The sequence below is a fragment of the Telmatherina bonti genome (genome assembly GCF_933228915.1).
Source record: "Telmatherina bonti genome assembly, chromosome: 24".
NCBI classification, from domain to species: domain Eukaryota; kingdom Metazoa; phylum Chordata; class Actinopteri; order Atheriniformes; family Telmatherinidae; genus Telmatherina; species Telmatherina bonti.
The window spans coordinates 22,309,742-22,329,755 of NC_136633.1; the positions used below are offsets into that span (position 1 = coordinate 22,309,742).

At 44.8% G+C, this 20,014-nt stretch overlaps 1 pseudogene across 1 annotated transcript in view; it reads left to right on the forward strand.

Moving 5' to 3' along the window:
- The window catches only part of LOC306774150 (carboxypeptidase O-like), a 44,057-nt pseudogene continuing 24,043 nt past the window's right edge, over positions 1–20,014 (forward strand). Inside the window, exons 1-4 of the transcript in view lie at positions 1–30; positions 3,580–3,696; positions 3,967–4,057; positions 5,443–5,645. The product of the transcript in view is annotated as a carboxypeptidase O-like (transcript). The remainder of the gene's footprint in view (positions 31–3,579; positions 3,697–3,966; positions 4,058–5,442; positions 5,646–20,014) is intronic.

A 20,014-nucleotide genomic window follows, 5' to 3' on the forward strand; every position in this document is an offset into this window, starting at 1 on the left:
ATGGAAGGGACCAAAGCAGTCCATGCCAGTGTAAGTAAAAGGTGGGGTTGTTTGCATTCTTTCTTGAGGCAAGTTACTCATTCTCTGTTCTTCTGTACATCTTCTGTCCTTCCTACATTTAACACATTTGAAATATGTGACGACACTGCACTGCTGCATCCCAGGATCCACCATCCATTGGCTCGCAGTTCGTTGATCGTCATTCCTCGTCCTTGGTGATGTATTCTTTCATGAAAATGTTTAATGAGCAAACATGATATGTGACTCTTTGGTAGTATTGCTGGATGCTTCACATGTGGATGCAATGCAGCTTGACTTAAACATCCTCCAACCCTTAAGACGCTGTCTTTATCCAAGAATGGATTTAACTTGTAGATCTTACTGTGTGCACTCTTGACAAGTTCTTTCTTTAACTTAAGCTTTTTATCTCACTTGAGAATGCTTCTTCTTGAACTTGCTTGATAATAACTAGCTCTGTTTCCTTCCTTTCTTCAAGGGTAGTACTTTCACTGGTCTTTGGATTACCAGTCTTGCATTCTTTCACCTTCCGTCTCAGTCTAGATACTGCTCTTATCAGCCTTGACCAATCAGAGAAATTTTGTAGGAGGTCCAAAAATGATCTGCTCTCTTCTGTCTTTGTGTTAAATACAAAAGCCTTCCTAAGCTCAGGATCATTTTCCATGATGTCTCTCACCTTACATTCTCTGTCAGGTAGTTGTTTTTGCCAAAGAAATGTTGGTCCTGTGAACCAGTTTGAGGTCTTAAGCTGTTCAGCAGTCATACCTCGAGAAGCATGGTCTGCTGGATTGTTCTCAGAGGCAGCATAAGCCCACTGTTCAGGATTCGTTATGGATTGAATTCTCTGTATGCGATTGGCAACAAAGACCTGGAATCTTCTGGCATCATTATTTATATAACCAAGAACAACTTTTGAATCCGTCCAAAAAAACTCGTTCAGATCTTGGATTTCCAGCTCTTTTCAAAGCATTTTGCTGGTTTGAGTTGCAATAACAGCTGCAGTGAGTTCAAGTCTTGGTACGGTTATGACATTGATTGGGGATACTCTTGATTTCCCCATTACCAGAGAACAATGGACTTCACCTGATTCATTGATAGCTCACAGGTAAGAACATTCACCATATCCAGAGATACTTGCATCAGCAAAATGGTGAAGCTCATATTTTCTGACATTGCCAAACTTCGTAGGTAGGAAGCATCTTTTGATTTGCATTTCTGCTAATTTAGGCAAGTCCCTAATCCAGGATTCCCATTGTGGCTTTAAGTTTTCTGGAAGTTCTTCATCCCAGCCAATCTTCTCTTTGCACATTTGTTGGAGTACTTGCTTTCCCAAAAGCACAAATGGTGCAATAAACCCGAGGGGATCATATATAGATGCTACAGTAGAGAGCACACTTCTTCTAGAGAAGAAACTGGGTTTCACCCGAACTCTGAACTTGAATGAGTCTGATGTGATGCACCACTCTACTCCAAGAGCCCTCTCTATATGTGGTAAACTCAAAGACATGTCTCAATCTTCGGCAGTCGCACATTCTGCTACTGGGATGGTTGCCAACACCTTTTCACTGTTTGAAACAAACTTGTGAAGTCTTAACTTACCAGTGAGACAAAGTTCTCTTGATTCTTTGACAAGTTGGATGGCTTCTGCTTCCATATTAACACTTGCTAAACCATCATCTACATAGAAATTCCTCTGAATGAAATGCACAGTGTTTTCACTGAACTGATCCTTTCCTTGTGCTGCCAAATATTTTAGGCCAAAATTGGCACAGCCAGGAGATGAGGCTGCTCCAAACAAGTGAACTTCCATCCGATAGGTCAGTGGTGCAGTTTCTAAGTTTCCATTCTCCCACCAGAGGAATCTTAATAATCTTGGTCCTCTCCTTTGACATGAAACTGATGAAACATGCTTTCAATGTCACACATGATGGCAGCAGAACCCTTATTATTAGAGATTGAGTTGTTGGCAGGTAACATTAAAATTAATTTGTTGAAAAAATCTTTTTTCCACACATTTTCACACTTTTCCTAAAATAGAAATCATTAGGGTTTGAAAACACTTTCTTTGATATCTGCTTAATTTTTTACAAAGTGATTATTAATATCCTAGTCTGAAACCATGTTTAACAGAAATTGCATGAGAAGGACTTCATTTTGTGAAAAGAGTGGATTAACAAACTCAATACAACATTGTTTAAAGGGGTGCTATTATGGTATTTGGAGTTTTCTGAGCTTTCTACAGTGTTAACAGTGTTGAATCCTCATCAGATATGTGAACGGCACTGTTTTTTATTACCTAAGCGCATGTTTGAGTTTGAGTTCCAGCATGCTCTCCATTCGGTTTCCATGGCAATGAAAAACGCGTCGTTTTAGAGAGTTTTTGCTACTTGGAAATCCTTGTGACGTCCCGGGGGATAAGGTTCGGTGATTGGTTACCTTCTACTGGTTAACAAGGGCATGTACAAATACATCAGGCGGGTGGAAAACATCAGATGAAGTTATTTCCAACGGTGGCTGGTGAGTTTACCAAAGAGAGACATCCTGCTGCATTCGTTGCTGTGGGTTGCTGTTTTCCACTTCGTTTTCAGGGTCTGATTCAGGTTCCAACATGTAGGGCTGTATGCTATGTGTTGACATTGTATTTTGGTTTTTTTTATTGAGTTCATATGAGCCTAATCCTTCTGTTTATGAGATGTTACATTGACGGCAAAAGCAGTTGCGGTGCGGGCTCCCGATGTAGTGCAGTGGCGGGAGGCGGGGCTTAATGTGGAAGAGTCTCAATCCACTCGTTTTGCCCACAGGCTGATCTGACAGCCTACGGAGAGGGTCGCTCTGAAGTAAATAAAGTGATTTGTGACAATAACTCGATCAATCCCAGCCCTTCTGGGCTCAGAAATAAAAATAAATTAGCCTGAAATGCACATAATAGTTCCACTTTAAACTTAAGATATTCCATAATTATGATTGACACATCAAACAAACAGCAGATTCATTTTCATCAATGAAAAAATTCTGGTTTAATTTTATAAAATAGCTTGTAGGAGCCAAAGTTCTCAAAACATCTTTTAAATTATAAGTAACATCTACTCAGTATAAGATGTTTTAAATTGTAGGTTTGAATTTGAGGTCAAACCATGCTCTTTCTATAATGTTAGAATCCTTAGAAAGTCTGTCTGAAAATTGAAAACTTGAAATAAAGTTTGAAACCTCAAAGTATTTTGGAAGTCTGAAAAAGTCGGAATCTCTGCAAGCATAACTTCTTCATCTTCATCATCTTCATTTTCAGCCGCTTATCTGGGGTCGGGTCGCGGGGGCAGCAGCCTAAGCAGGGAAGCGTGTCTTTAATAGTCTCAATTTTCACGTTTCCCAAATCCCTCCCCCGGGCCAGACTGGACTCTCTTGCTAACCAGTTTTGGCCCCAAGGTCATATATTTGACACGCCTGACAAAAAAAAACAAAATAAAATAAGATTTTTACTTGTGTTTTTAATTGTTAAACGTCTGTGTCCGGCATGTCTTCTGTTAATCTTCAAACAAGATTTTTCTTGTCCTTTTTAACCAGATTCTGCAAACATACAAAACAGATCGAAAAATGGAAACGATGATGAAGAACATGGATTTCTACGTCACGCCGGTGCTCAACATCGATGGCTACATCTACTCCTGGAAGGACAGCACAGTCAGTACTCGTCTTTAGGCTCTGAAAGTGCAGGATATGAAAGGATTGCTGATTGTTTAGGAGAAATTATCTGCAGTTTAATCATTTTGGGAAATTATTTCTACTGCTTCACATGCTTACAAGATGAAATCATTTTGTTTGTGATGAGTGGGGAAAGAATGCAGCAGCAGCAGAAGGACAGATTTCATATTTACAGAAATGTCAAGTGGCCGTTTAATACATTCCTGAATGAGTCTCTTATTGACTGACTCAGCGTTCTGAACTGTTCAGACTCGACTGTGAAGGAAAAACAGGTCGCCGGGACCTTCAGGCGACTGTTATGGCACCGACCTCAACCGCAACTTTGAAGCCAACTGGGGCAGTAAGTGTTATTGCTGCTTTTCTCTTCTGTTTGTCAAAGTTTGAGCTGAATTTGCTCATTGTTACATATGGAAGCCCCTTCCTGTCACTTAAGATTCAATACTTACAAAGTATGTTGTGATTATGAGATTTATAGTAATAATTATAACATTTAAAGGCATTATTATGAGACCAAAAAGTCACGATGAGATAAAAGGTTATTATAAAGATAAAAATCTTCTGGGGTTTTGCCCAAATTTCCAACATAATTATAAGAGGAAATTTATAAATAAAAGATTAATAAAAATTGAACAATTTGATCTCATAATTACTTTGAATCTAATTACATTAATTTTTTATCTAATCGTTAGAACTCTAGCTGCCTATATTGTAAATTAAATCTCATATGAGATATTTTTTATTCTTGAGTGGCTGGAATGAGCCATGAAAATTACATGAAATCACATGCCTATTTCCTCTGGGGGATTTGTGTAACTGTGCCGCAAATGCCTACATTTGCAGCACAATTACACAATAAAAAAAACATTTGTGAGTTTTTTGTTTTTTTTTAATCTTTATCTCCAGATCAGTTTCCTTCATTATCCAAACTGCTTAGTCCAATTAAGGGTTGCAGGGAAGCTGGAGCCTATCCCGGCAGTCTTTGGGCGAAAGGCAGGGTACATCCTGGACAGCTCACCAATCCATCGCAGGGCCACACAGAGACAAACAACCACTTACGCTCACATTCACTCCTATGGGCAATTTAGAGTAAACAATTAACCTAACATGCATGTCTTTGTACGGTGGGAGGAAGCCGGAGTATCCGGAGAGAACCCACGCATACACGGGGAGAACATGCCGAGGACCGAACCAGCAACCTTCTGGCTGAGGCCACAGTGCAAAGCACTCTTTTATAATAGTGATTTTCCCAGAGTGATTATTACTTTAATTCTCATCATTATGATAATCATCCTTATTTTTACTTTTTACTTCCAGAAGTACATTTAATTGTTCATATTTGGAGCAAGAGATTAAAAAGTCTTATTTAGTGGTTTTTCTTAGTTTTTATATTTTAAGAATTTTGAACCTGATAATAAAAATAATATTTTCAACATAATAATAAGATACTTAGTCAATATTTCTGATTTACAAGTGGTGCAAATAGGCTGCCATACATCTTTCATCTATTTATATATAAATAAAAGCATTGACAAATGGTGAGAATGGGCTTCTACATATACATGTGTAATTTCTCTGGCCTTTTTGCCCACATGTGCAGCATAATTAAGAAATAAAAGTAATAAAAGGGAACAAAACAAAAAAAAGATTTTTCCATGTTGAAAGGTGTAAGTGGTGAGAAAGTGCTTCCATGTTTAGTTGTTTTGAGGTTTCTTCCAACATTTGCAGCTGTCGGAGCCTCAACAAACTGCAGCTCAGAAATCTACTGCGGGACGAGACCCATATCCGAGCCCGAGGCCCAAGCTGTAACTTACTTCGTAGGAAGCAGAAAGGACGACTTCCTGTGTTTCCTCACCATCCACTCCTACAGCCAGCTGCTCCTGGTTCCCTACGGACACCCCGACTTCAGCGCCTCCAATTACGATGAGCTGGTATGTACATATACAAACACAGGGTTGCATGCTTTACATAAGTCTCTGCATATTTCATCAGACGCTGAAATCGTGCAGATCTCTGTTGGATACAGAGTTTACAGTACAGTAGCTGAATTCTGCAAGAGTTAAATCCATCAGGACTTTACACAGCGTATGGAACCACATGCATGGTACCGTGACAGATGTCAGCAACACACTTGACATTCAAGAACCGTCAGCCTTCAGCTGGCAAGGCAGAACTGCAGGAAGCTGCAAAACACTGATAGTAGAGAATGAAGGCCTGTCTGTTGTTTGCAGAGACGCTGATGCAGGTAATAATCTCCAGAGAGAAATATTCTATGCAAAGCAGGATGATGCATGTATGGCTTTCAATTATGAAGAAAAAAGTACAAACCTGGAGCAGGATTAGTTGAGAAGCTTTAAAATTGTTCCAAATACTGCCTCAGATTTTGAGATCATTACTAATGTTTATGTGCAGTAGCTGTTATGAAACTTTGTCACCAGGATGCAAATAAGTGTCCAAAAGATTGGCTGGTTCAGTAAGGAGGTCAGTTAGTCACTAAAGGCGGCAATACATCAGCTGATAAGTTAGTAAATAACATAGCAAATAAATAAATTGGTTAATGAATAAATAATGAACGTGTTACAGAACAAAATGTTTAGATCCTGCTTTGCACCAGTTCCATTTCAGATAGATACAAATAAACCTTTTCATTTATTTATGTTACAAAATACTAAGAGTTTAGCTTTAAATGGGATGTATGTGGTATGTACCATGATAATCTCCCGTTCCACCACATCACCATGAGAATCTCCCATTCCACCACATTATGATGAGAATCTACCGTTCCACCACATCATGATGAGAATCTCCCGTTCCACCTTATCATCATGAGAATCACCTGTTCCACCACATCACCATGAGGATCTCCCGTTCCACGACATCATAATGAGACTCTCCCGTTCCACCACATCATCATGAGAATCTCCCGTTCCACCACATCATCATGAGAATCTCCCGTTCCACCACATCATCATGAGAATCTCCTGTTCCACTACATCATGAGAATCTCCCGTTCCACAACATCATGACGAGGATCTCCCGTTCCACCTTATCATCATGAGAATCACCTGTTCCACCACATCACCATGAGAATCTCCGGTTCCACGACATCATAATGAGAATCTCCGGTTCCACGACATCATAATGAGAATCTACCGTTCCACCACATCATCATGAGAATCTCCCATTCCACCTCATCATCATGAGAATCTCCCGTTCCACCACATCATCATGAGAATATCCCGTTCCACCAAATCATCATGAGAATCTCCCGTTCCACCTCATGATCATGAGAATCTCCCGTTCCACCACATCATGATTCGAATCTCCCGATCCACCACATCATGAGATTCTCCCGTTCCACCACATCAGAAGAATGTCCCGTTCCACCTCATCATCATGAGAATCTCCCGTTCCACCACATCATCATGAGAATCTCCCATTCCACCACATCATGATGAGAATCTCCCGTTCCACCTTATCATCATGAGAATCACCTGTTCCACCACATCACCATGAGGATCTCCCGTTCCACGACATCATAATGAGAATCTCCCGTTCCACCACATCATCATAAAGAATCTCCCATTCCACCTCATCATCATGAGAATCTCCCGTTCCACCACATCATCATGAGAATCTCCTGTTCCACTACATCATGAGAATCTCCCGTTCCACAACATCATGACGAGAATCTCCAGTTCCACCTTATCATCATGAGAATCACCTGTTCCACCACATCACCATGAGAATCTCCGGTTCGACGACATAATAATGAGAATCTCCCGTTCCACCACATCATCATGAGAATCTCCCGTTAAACCTCATCATCATGAGAATCTCCCGTTCCACCACATCATCATGAGAATCTCCCGTTCCACCAAATCATCATGAGAATCTCCCGTTCCACCTCATGATCATGAGAATCTCCCGTTCCACCACATCATGATTCGAATCTCCCGATCCACCACATCATGAGATTCTCCCGTTCCACCACATCAGAAGAATGTCCCGTTCCACCTCATCATCATGAGAATCTCCCGTTCCACCACATCATCATGAGAATCTCCCATTCCACCTCATCATCATGAGAATCTCCCATTCTTCCAAATCATGATTAGAATCTCCCGTTCCACCTTATCATCATGAGAATCACCTGTTCCACCACATCACCATGAGAATCTCCGGTTCCACGACATCATAATGAGAATCTACCGTTCCACCACATTATCATGAGAATCTCCCGTTCCACCTCATCATCATGAGAATCTCCCGTTCCACCACATCATCATGAGAATCTCCCGTTCCACCACATCATCATGAGAATCTACCGTTCCACCACTTCATGAGATTCTCCTGTTCCACCACATCAGAAGAATGTCCCGTTCCACCTCATCATCATGAGAATCTCCCGTTCCACCACATCATCATGAGAATGTCCCGTTCCACCACATCATCATGAGAATCTCCCGTTCCACCTCATCATGAGATTCTCCCGTTCCACCACATCAGAAGAATGTCCCGTTCCACCTCATCATCATGAGAATCTCCCATTCCACCTCATCATCATGAGAATCTCCTGTTCCACCACATCATGATTAGAATCTCCCGTTTCACCACATTATGATGAGAATCTCCCGTTCCACCACATTATGATGAGAATCTCCCGTTCCACCACATCATGATAATCTCCCGTTCCACCTAATCATCATGAGAATCTCCGGTTCCACCACATCATCATGAGAATCTCCCGTTCCACCTCATCATCATGAGAATCTCCCGTTTCACCACATCATCATGAGAATGTCCCGTTCCACCACATCATCATGAGAATCTCCCGTTCCACCAAATCATCATGAGAATCTCCCGTTCCACCACATCACCATGACAATCTCCCGTTCCACCACATTATGATGAGAATCTCCTGTTCCACCCCGTCATGAGAATCTCCCGTTCCACCACATCAGAAGAATTTCCCGTTCCACCTCATCATCATGAGAATCTCCCGTTCCACCACATCATCATGAGAATCTCCCGTTCCACCACATCATCATGAGAATCTCCCGTTCCACCCCGTCATGAGAATCTCCCATTCCACCACATCAGAAGAATGTCCCGTTCCACCTCATCATCATGAGAATCTCCTGTTCCACCACATCATAAGAATCTCCCGTTCCACCACATCACCATGAGAATCTCCCATTCCACCACATTATGATGAGAATCTCCCGTTCCACCACATCATGATGAGAATCTCCCGTTCCACCACATCATGATGAGAATCTCCCGTTCCACAACATCATAAGAATCTCCCGTTCCACCACATCACCATGAGAATCTCCCGTTCCACCACATTATGATGAGAATCTCCCGTTCCACCCCGTCATGAGAATCTCCCGTTCCACCACATCACCGTGAGAATCTCCCTTTCCACCACATCACCGTGACAATATCCCGTTCCACCACATCACCATGAGAATCTCCTGTTCCACCTCATCATCATGAGAATCCCCTGTTCCACCACATCATGAGAATCTCCCGTTCCACCACATCATGATAATCTCCTGTTCCACCTATTCATCATGAGAATCTCCTGTTCCACCGCATCATAAGAATCTCCCGTTCCACCACATCACCATGAGAATCTCCGGTTCCACCACATTATGATGAGAATCTCCCGTTCCACCCCGTCATGAGAATCTCCCGTTCCACCACATCACCGTGAGAATATCCCGTTCCACCACATCATGATTCGAATCTCCCGATCCACCACATCATGAGATTCTCCCGTTCCACCACATCAGAAGAATGTCCCGTTCCACCTCATCATCATGAGAATCTCCCGTTCCACCACATCATCATGAGAATCTCCCATTCCACCACATCATGATGAGAATCTCCCGTTCCACCTTATCATCATGAGAATCACCTGTTCCACCACATCACCATGAGGATCTCCCGTTCCACGACATCATAATGAGAATCTCCCGTTCCACCACATCATCATAAAGAATCTCCCATTCCACCTCATCATCATGAGAATCTCCCGTTCCACCACATCATCATGAGAATCTCCTGTTCCACTACATCATGAGAATCTCCCGTTCCACAACATCATGACGAGAATCTCCAGTTCCACCTTATCATCATGAGAATCACCTGTTCCACCACATCACCATGAGAATCTCCGGTTCGACGACATAATAATGAGAATCTCCCGTTCCACCACATCATCATGAGAATCTCCCGTTAAACCTCATCATCATGAGAATCTCCCGTTCCACCACATCATCATGAGAATCTCCCGTTCCACCAAATCATCATGAGAATCTCCCGTTCCACCTCATGATCATGAGAATCTCCCGTTCCACCACATCATGATTCGAATCTCCCGATCCACCACATCATGAGATTCTCCCGTTCCACCACATCAGAAGAATGTCCCGTTCCACCTCATCATCATGAGAATCTCCCGTTCCACCACATCATCATGAGAATCTCCCATTCCACCTCATCATCATGAGAATCTCCCATTCTTCCAAATCATGATTAGAATCTCCCGTTCCACCTTATCATCATGAGAATCACCTGTTCCACCACATCACCATGAGAATCTCCGGTTCCACGACATCATAATGAGAATCTACCGTTCCACCACATTATCATGAGAATCTCCCGTTCCACCTCATCATCATGAGAATCTCCCGTTCCACCACATCATCATGAGAATCTCCCGTTCCACCACATCATCATGAGAATCTACCGTTCCACCACTTCATGAGATTCTCCTGTTCCACCACATCAGAAGAATGTCCCGTTCCACCTCATCATCATGAGAATCTCCCGTTCCACCACATCATCATGAGAATGTCCCGTTCCACCACATCATCATGAGAATCTCCCGTTCCACCTCATCATGAGATTCTCCCGTTCCACCACATCAGAAGAATGTCCCGTTCCACCTCATCATCATGAGAATCTCCCATTCCACCTCATCATCATGAGAATCTCCTGTTCCACCACATCATGATTAGAATCTCCCGTTTCACCACATTATGATGAGAATCTCCCGTTCCACCACATTATGATGAGAATCTCCCGTTCCACCACATCATGATAATCTCCCGTTCCACCTAATCATCATGAGAATCTCCGGTTCCACCACATCATCATGAGAATCTCCCGTTCCACCTCATCATCATGAGAATCTCCCGTTTCACCACATCATCATGAGAATGTCCCGTTCCACCACATCATCATGAGAATCTCCCGTTCCACCAAATCATCATGAGAATCTCCCGTTCCACCACATCACCATGACAATCTCCCGTTCCACCACATTATGATGAGAATCTCCTGTTCCACCCCGTCATGAGAATCTCCCGTTCCACCACATCAGAAGAATTTCCCGTTCCACCTCATCATCATGAGAATCTCCCGTTCCACCACATCATCATGAGAATCTCCCGTTCCACCACATCATCATGAGAATCTCCCGTTCCACCCCGTCATGAGAATCTCCCATTCCACCACATCAGAAGAATGTCCCGTTCCACCTCATCATCATGAGAATCTCCTGTTCCACCACATCATAAGAATCTCCCGTTCCACCACATCACCATGAGAATCTCCCATTCCACCACATTATGATGAGAATCTCCCGTTCCACCACATCATGATGAGAATCTCCCGTTCCACCACATCATGATGAGAATCTCCCGTTCCACAACATCATAAGAATCTCCCGTTCCACCACATCACCATGAGAATCTCCCGTTCCACCACATTATGATGAGAATCTCCCGTTCCACCCCGTCATGAGAATCTCCCGTTCCACCACATCACCGTGAGAATCTCCCTTTCCACCACATCACCGTGACAATATCCCGTTCCACCACATCACCATGAGAATCTCCTGTTCCACCACATCATGAGAATCTCCCGTTCCACCACATCATGATAATCTCCTGTTCCACCTATTCATCATGAGAATCTCCTGTTCCACCGCATCATAAGAATCTCCCGTTCCACCACATCACCATGAGAATCTCCGGTTCCACCACATTATGATGAGAATCTCCCGTTCCACCCCGTCATGAGAATCTCCCGTTCCACCACATCACCGTGAGAATATCCCGTTCCACCACATCATGAGAATCTCCCGTTCCACCACATCATGAGAATCTCCCGTTCCACCACATCATCATGAGAATCTCCCATTCCACCTCATCATCATGAGAATCTCCCATTCCACCACATCATCATGAGAATCTCTCGTTCCACCACATCACCATGAGAATCTCCGGTTCCACCACATTATGATGAGAATCTCCCGTTCCACCCCGTCATGAGAATCTCCCGTTCCACCACATCACCGTGAGAATATCCCGTTCCACCACATCATGAGAATCTCCCGTTCCACCACATCATGAGAATCTCCCGTTCCACCACATCATCATGAGAATCTCCCATTCCACCTCATCATCATGAGAATCTCCCATTCCACCACATCATCATGAGAATCTCTCGTTCCACCACATCATCATGAGAATCTCCCATTCCACGTCATCATCATGAGAATCTCCCGTTCCACCACATCATGATTAGAATCTCTCGTTCCACCACATCATAAGAATCTCCCGTTCCACCACATTATGATGAGAATCTCCCGTTCCACCACATCATGATAATCTCCTGTTCCACCAAATCACCATGAGAATCTCCCGTTCCACCTCATCATCATGAGAATCTCCTGTTCCACCACATCACCATGAGAATCTCCTGTTCGACCACATCATGAGAATCTCCCGTTCCACCACATCATGATAAGAATCTCCCGTTCCACCACATCATAAGAATCTCCCGTTCCACCACATCACCGTGAGAATCTCCCGTTCCACCACATCACCGTGAGAATATCCCGTTCCACCACATCATGAGAATCTCCCATTCCACCTCGTCATGAGAATCTCCCGTTCCACCACATCATGATTAGAATCTCCCGTTTCACCACATTATGATGAGAATCTCCCGTTCCACCACATTATGATGAGAATCTCCCGTTCCATCACATCATGATAATCTCCCGTTCCACCTCATCATCATGAGAATCTCCCGTTCCACCACATCATCATGAGAATCTCCCGTTCCACCTCATCATCATGAGAATCTCCCGTTCCACCAAATCATCATGAGAATCTCCCGTTCCACCACATCACCATGACAATCTCCCGTTCCACCACATCACCATGACAATCTCCCGTTCCACCACATTATGATGAGAATCTCCTGTTCCATCCCGTCATGAGAATCTCCCGTTCCACCACATCAGAAGAATTTCCCGTTCCACCTCATCATCATGAGAATCTCCCGTTACACCACATCATCATGAGAATCTCCCGTTCCACCACATCATCATGAGAATCTCCCGTTCCACCCCGTCATGAGAATCTCCCATTCCACCACATCAGAAGAATGTCCCGTTCCACCTCATCATCATGAGAATCTCCTGTTCCACCACATCATAAGAATCTCCCGTTCCACCACATCACCATGAGAATCTCCCATTCCACCACATTATGATGAGAATCTCCCGTTCCACCACATCATGATGAGAATCTCCCGTTCCACCACATCATGATGAGAATCTCCCGTTCCACCACATCATAAGAATCTCCCGTTCCACCACATCACCATGAGAATCTCCCGTTCCACCACATTATGATGAGAATCTCCCGTTCCACCCCGTCATGAGAATCTCCCGTTCCACCACATCACCGTGAGAATCTCCCTTTCCACCACATCACCGTGACAATATCCCGTTCCACCACATCACCGTGAGAATCTCCCGTTCCACCACATCACCGTGAGAATATCCCGTTCCACCACATCATGAGAATCTCCCATTCCACCTCGTCATGAGAATCTCCCGTTCCACCACATCATGATTAGAATCTCCCGTTTCACCACATTATGATGAGAATCTCCCGTTCCACCACATTATGATGAGAATCTCCCGTTCCATCACATCATGATAATCTCCCGTTCCACCTCATCATCATGAGAATCTCCCGTTCCACCACATCATCATGAGAATCTCCCGTTCCACCTCATCATCATGAGAATCTCCCGTTCCACCAAATCATCATGAGAATCTCCCGTTCCACCACATCACCATGACAATCTCCCGTTCCACCACATCACCATGACAATCTCCCGTTCCACCACATTATGATGAGAATCTCCTGTTCCACCCCGTCATGAGAATCTCCCGTTCCACCACATCAGAAGAATTTCCCGTTCCACCTCATCATCATGAGAATCTCCCGTTACACCACATCATCATGAGAATCTCCCGTTCCACCACATCATCATGAGAATCTCCCGTTCCACCCCGTCATGAGAATCTCCCATTCCACCACATCAGAAGAATGTCCCGTTCCACCTCATCATCATGAGAATCTCCTGTTCCACCACATCATAAGAATCTCCCGTTCCACCACATCACCATGAGAATCTCCCATTCCACCACATTATGATGAGAATCTCCCGTTCCACCACATCATGATGAGAATCTCCCGTTCCACCACATCATGATGAGAATCTCCCGTTCCACCACATCATAAGAATCTCCCGTTCCACCACATCACCATGAGAATCTCCCGTTCCACCACATTATGATGAGAATCTCCCGTTCCACCCCGTCATGAGAATCTCCCGTTCCACCACATCACCGTGAGAATCTCCCTTTCCACCACATCACCGTGACAATATCCCGTTCCACCACATCACCATGAGAATCTCCCGTTCCACCACATTATGATGAGAATCTCCCGTTCCACCCCGTCATGAGAATCTCCCGTTCCACCACATCACCGTGAGAATCTCCCTTTCCACCACATCACCGTGACAATATCCCGTTCCACCACATCACCATGAGAATCTCCGGTTCCACCACATTATGATGAGAATCTCCCGTTCCACCCCGTCATGAGAATCTCCCGTTCCACCACATCACCGTGAGAATATCCCGTTCCACCACATCATGAGAATCTCCCGTTCCACCACATCATGAGAATCTCCCGTTCCACCACATCATCATGAGAATCTCCCATTCCACCTCATCATCATGAGAATCTCCTGTTCCACCCCGTCATGAGAATCTCCCGTTCCACCACATCAGAAGAATTTCCCGTTCCACCTCATCATCATGAGAATCTCCCGTTCCACCACATCATCATGAGAATCTCCCGTTCCACCCCGTCATGAGAATCTCCCTTTCCACCACATCAGAAGAATGTCCCGTTCCACCTCATCATCATGAGAATCTCCTGTTCCACCACATCATAAGAATCTCCCGTTCCACCACATCACCATGAGAATCTCCCATTCCACCACATTATGATGAGAATCTCCCGTTCCACCACATCATGATGAGAATCTCCCGTTCCACCACATCATGATGAGAATCTCCCGTTCCACCACATCATAAGAATCTCCCGTTCCACCACATCACCATGAGAATCTCCCGTTCCACCACATCACCGTGACAATATCCCGTTCCACCACATCACCATGAGAATCTCCCGTTCCACCACATTATGATGAGAATCTCCCGTTCCACCCCGTCATGAGAATCTCCCGTTCCACCACATCACCGTGAGAATCTCCCTTTCCACCACATCACCGTGACAATATCCCGTTCCACCACATCACCATGAGAATCTCCTGTTCCACCTCATCATCATGAGAATCCCCTGTTCCACCACATCATGAGAATCTCCCGTTCCACCCCGTCATGAGAATCTCCCGTTCCACCACATCACCGTGAGAATCTCCCTTTCCACCACATCACCGTGACAATATCCCGTTCCACCACATCACCATGAGAATCTCCCGTTCCACCACATTATGATGAGAATCTCCCGTTCCACCCCGTCATGAGAATCTCCCGTTCCACCACATTACCGTGAGAATCTCCCTTTCCACCACATCACCGTGACAATAGCCCGTTCCACCACATCACCATGAGAATCTCCTGTTCCACCTCATCATCATGAGAATCCCCTGTTCCACCACATCATGAGAATCTCCCGTTCCACCACATCATGATAATCTCCTGTTCCACCTATTCATCATGAGAATCTCCTGTTCCACCACATCATAGGAATCTCCCGTTCCACCACATCACCATGAGAATCTCCCGTTCCACCACATCACCATGAGAATCTCCGGTTCCACCACATTATGATGAGAATCTCCCGTTCCACCCCGTCATGAGAATCTCCCGTTCCACCACATCACCGTGAGAATATCCCGTTCCACCACATCATGAGAATCTCCCGTTCCACCACATCATGAGAATCTCCCGTTCCACCACATCATCATGAGAATCTCCCATTCCACCTCATCATCATGAGAATCTCCCATTCCACCACATCATCATGAGAATCTCTCGTTCCACCACATCATCATGAGAATCTCCCATTCCACGTCATCATCATGAGAATCTCCCGTTCCACCACATCATGATTAGAATCTCTCGTTCCACCACATCATAAGAATCTCCCGTTCCACCACATTATGATGAGAATCTCCCGTTCCACCACATCATGATAATCTCCTGTTCCACCAAATCACCATGAGAATCTCCCGTTCCACCTCATCATCATGAGAATCTCCTGTTCCACCACATCACCATGAGAATCTCCTGTTCGACCACATCATGAGAATCTCCCGTTCCACCACATCATGATGAGAATCTCCCGTTCCACCACATCATAAGAATCTCCCGTTCCACCACATCACCGTGAGAATCTCCCGTTCCACCACATCACCGTGAGAATATCCCGTTCCACCACATCATGAGAATCTCCCATTCCACCTCGTCATGAGAATCTCCCGTTCCACCACATCAGAAGAATGTGCCGTTCCACCTCATCATCATGAGAATCTCCCATTCCACCACATCAGAAGAATGTGCCGTTCCACCTCATCATCATGAGAATCTCCCGTTCCACCACATCATCATGAGAATCTCCCATTCCACCTCATCATCATGAGAATCTCCCGTTCCACCCCGTCATGAGAATCTCCCATTCCACCACATCATAAGAATGTCCCGTTCCACCTCATCATCATGAGAATCTCCTGTTCCACCTCATCATCATGAGAATCTCCTGTTCCACCACATCATGAGAATCTCCCGTTCCACCACATCATGATGAGAATCTCCCGTTCCACCACATCATGATGAGAATCTCCCGTTCCACCACATCATAAGAATCTCCCGTTCCACCACATCATCATGAGAATCTCCCGTTCCACCACATCATCATGAGAATCTCCCATTCCACGTCATCATCATGAGAATCTCCCGTTCCACCACATCATGATTCGAATCTCCCGATCCACCACATCATGAGATTCTCCCGTTCCACCACATCTTAAGAATGTCCCGTTACACCTCATCATCATGAGAATCTCCCGTTCCACCACATCATCATGAGAATCTCCCATTCCACCTCATCATCATGAGAATCTCCCATTCTTCCAAATCATGATTAGAATCTCCCGTTCCACCTTATCATCATGAGAATCATCTGTTCCACCACATCACCATGAGAATCTCCGGTTCCACGACATCATAATGAGAATCTACCGTTCCACCACATTATCATGAGAATCTCCCGTTCCACCTCATCATCATGAGAATCTCCCGTTCCACCACATCATCATGAGAATCTCCCGTTCCACCACATCATCATGAGAATCTACCGTTCCACCACTTCATGAGATTCTCCTGTTCCACCACATCAGAAGAATGTCCCGTTCCACCTCATCATCATGAGAATCTCCCGTTCCACCACATCATCATGAGAATGTCCCGTTCCACCACATCATAAGAATCTCCCGTTCCACCACATTATGATGAGAATCTCCCGTTCCACCACATCATGATAATCTCCTGTTCCACCAAATCATGATTAGAATCTCCCGTTTCACCACATTATGATGAGAATCTCCCGTTCCACCACATTATGATGAGAATCTCCCGTTCCACCACATCATGATAATCTCCCGTTCCACCTCATCATCATGAGAATCTCCCGTTCCACCACATCATCATGAGAATCTCCCGTTCCACCTCATCATCATGAGAATCTCCCGTTTCACCACATCATCATGAGAATGTCCCGTTCCACCACATCATCATGAGAATCTCCCGTTCCACCAAATCATCATGAGAATCTCCCGTTCCACCACATCACCATGACAATCTCCCGTTCCACCACATTATGATGAGAATCTCCTGTTCCACCCCGTCATGAGAATCTCCCGTTCCACCACATCATGATGAGAATCTCCCGTTCCACCACATCATAAGAATCTCCCGTTCCACCACATCATCATGAGAATCTCCCGTTCCACCACATCATCATGAGAATCTCCCATTCCACGTCATCATCATGAGAATCTCCCGTTCCACCACATCATGATTCGAATCTCCCGATCCACCACATCATGAGATTCTCCCGTTCCACCACATCAGAAGAATGTCCCGTTACACCTCATCATCATGAGAATCTCCCGTTCCACCACATCATCATGAGAATCTCCCATTCCACCTCATCATCATGAGAATCTCCCATTCTTCCAAATCATGATTAGGATCTCCCGTTCCACCTTATCATCATGAGAATCATCTGTTCCACCACATCACCATGAGAATCTCCGGTTCCACGACATCATAATGAGAATCTACCGTTCCACCACATTATCATGAGAATCTTCCGTTCCACCTCATCATCATGAGAATCTCCCGTTCCACCACATCATCATGAGAATCTCCCGTTCCACCACATCATCATGAGAATCTACCGTTCCACCACTTCATGAGATTCTCCTGTTCCACCACATCAGAAGAATGTCCCGTTCCACCTCATCATCATGAGAATCTCCCGTTCCACCACATCATCATGAGAATGTCCCGTTCCACCACATCATAAGAATCTCCCGTTCCACCACATTATGATGAGAATCTCCCGTTCCACCACATCATGATAATCTCCTGTTCCACCAAATCATGATTAGAATCTCCCGTTTCACCACATTATGATGAGAATCTCCCGTTCCACCACATTATGATGAGAATCTCCTGTTCCACCACATCATGATAATCTCCCGTTCCACCTCATCATCATGAGAATCTCCCGTTCCACCACATCATCATGAGAATCTCCCGTTCCACCTCATCATCATGAGAATCTCACGTTTCACCACATCATCATGAGAATGTCCCGTTCCACCACATCATCATGAGAATCTCCCGTTCCACCACATCACCATGACAATCTCCCGTTCCACCACATTATGATGAGAATCTCCTGTTCCACCCCGTCATGAGAATCTCCCGTTCCACCACATCAGAAGAATTTCCCGTTCCACCTCATCATCATGAGAATCTCCCGTTCCACCACATCATCATGAGAATCTCCCGTTCCACCACATCATCATGATAATCTCCCGTTCCACCCCGTCATGAGAATCTCCTGTTCCACCACATCATAAGAATCTCCCGTTCCACCACATCACCATGAGAATCTCCCATTCCACCACATTATGATGAGAATCTCCCGTTCCACCACATCATGATGAGAATCTCCCGTTCCACCACATCATGATGAGAATCTCCCGTTCCACCACATCATAAGAATCTCCCGTTCCACCACATCACCGTGAGAATCTCCCTTTCCACCACATCACCGTGACAATATCCCGTTCCACCACATCACCATGAGAATCTCCCGTTCCACCACATTATGATGAGAATCTCCCGTTCCACCCCGTCATGAGAATCTCCCGTTCCACCACATCACCGTGAGAATCTCCCTTTCCACCACATCACCGTGACAATATCCCGTTCCACCACATCACCATGAGAATCTCCTGTTCCACCTCATCATCATGAGAATCCCCTGTTCCACCACATCATGAGAATCTCCCGTTCCACCACATCATGATAATCTCCTGTTCCACCTCATCATCATGAGAATCTCCTGTTCCACCACATCATAGGAATCTCCCGTTCCACCACATCACCATGAGAATCTCCGGTTCCACCACATTATGATGAGAATCTCCCGTTCCACCCCGTCATGAGAATCTCCCGTTCCACCACATCACCGTGAGAATCTTCCGTTCCACCACATCACCGTGAGAATATCCCGTTCCACCACATCATGAGAATCTCCCGTTCCACCACATCATCATGAGAATCTCCCGTTCCACCTCATCATCATGA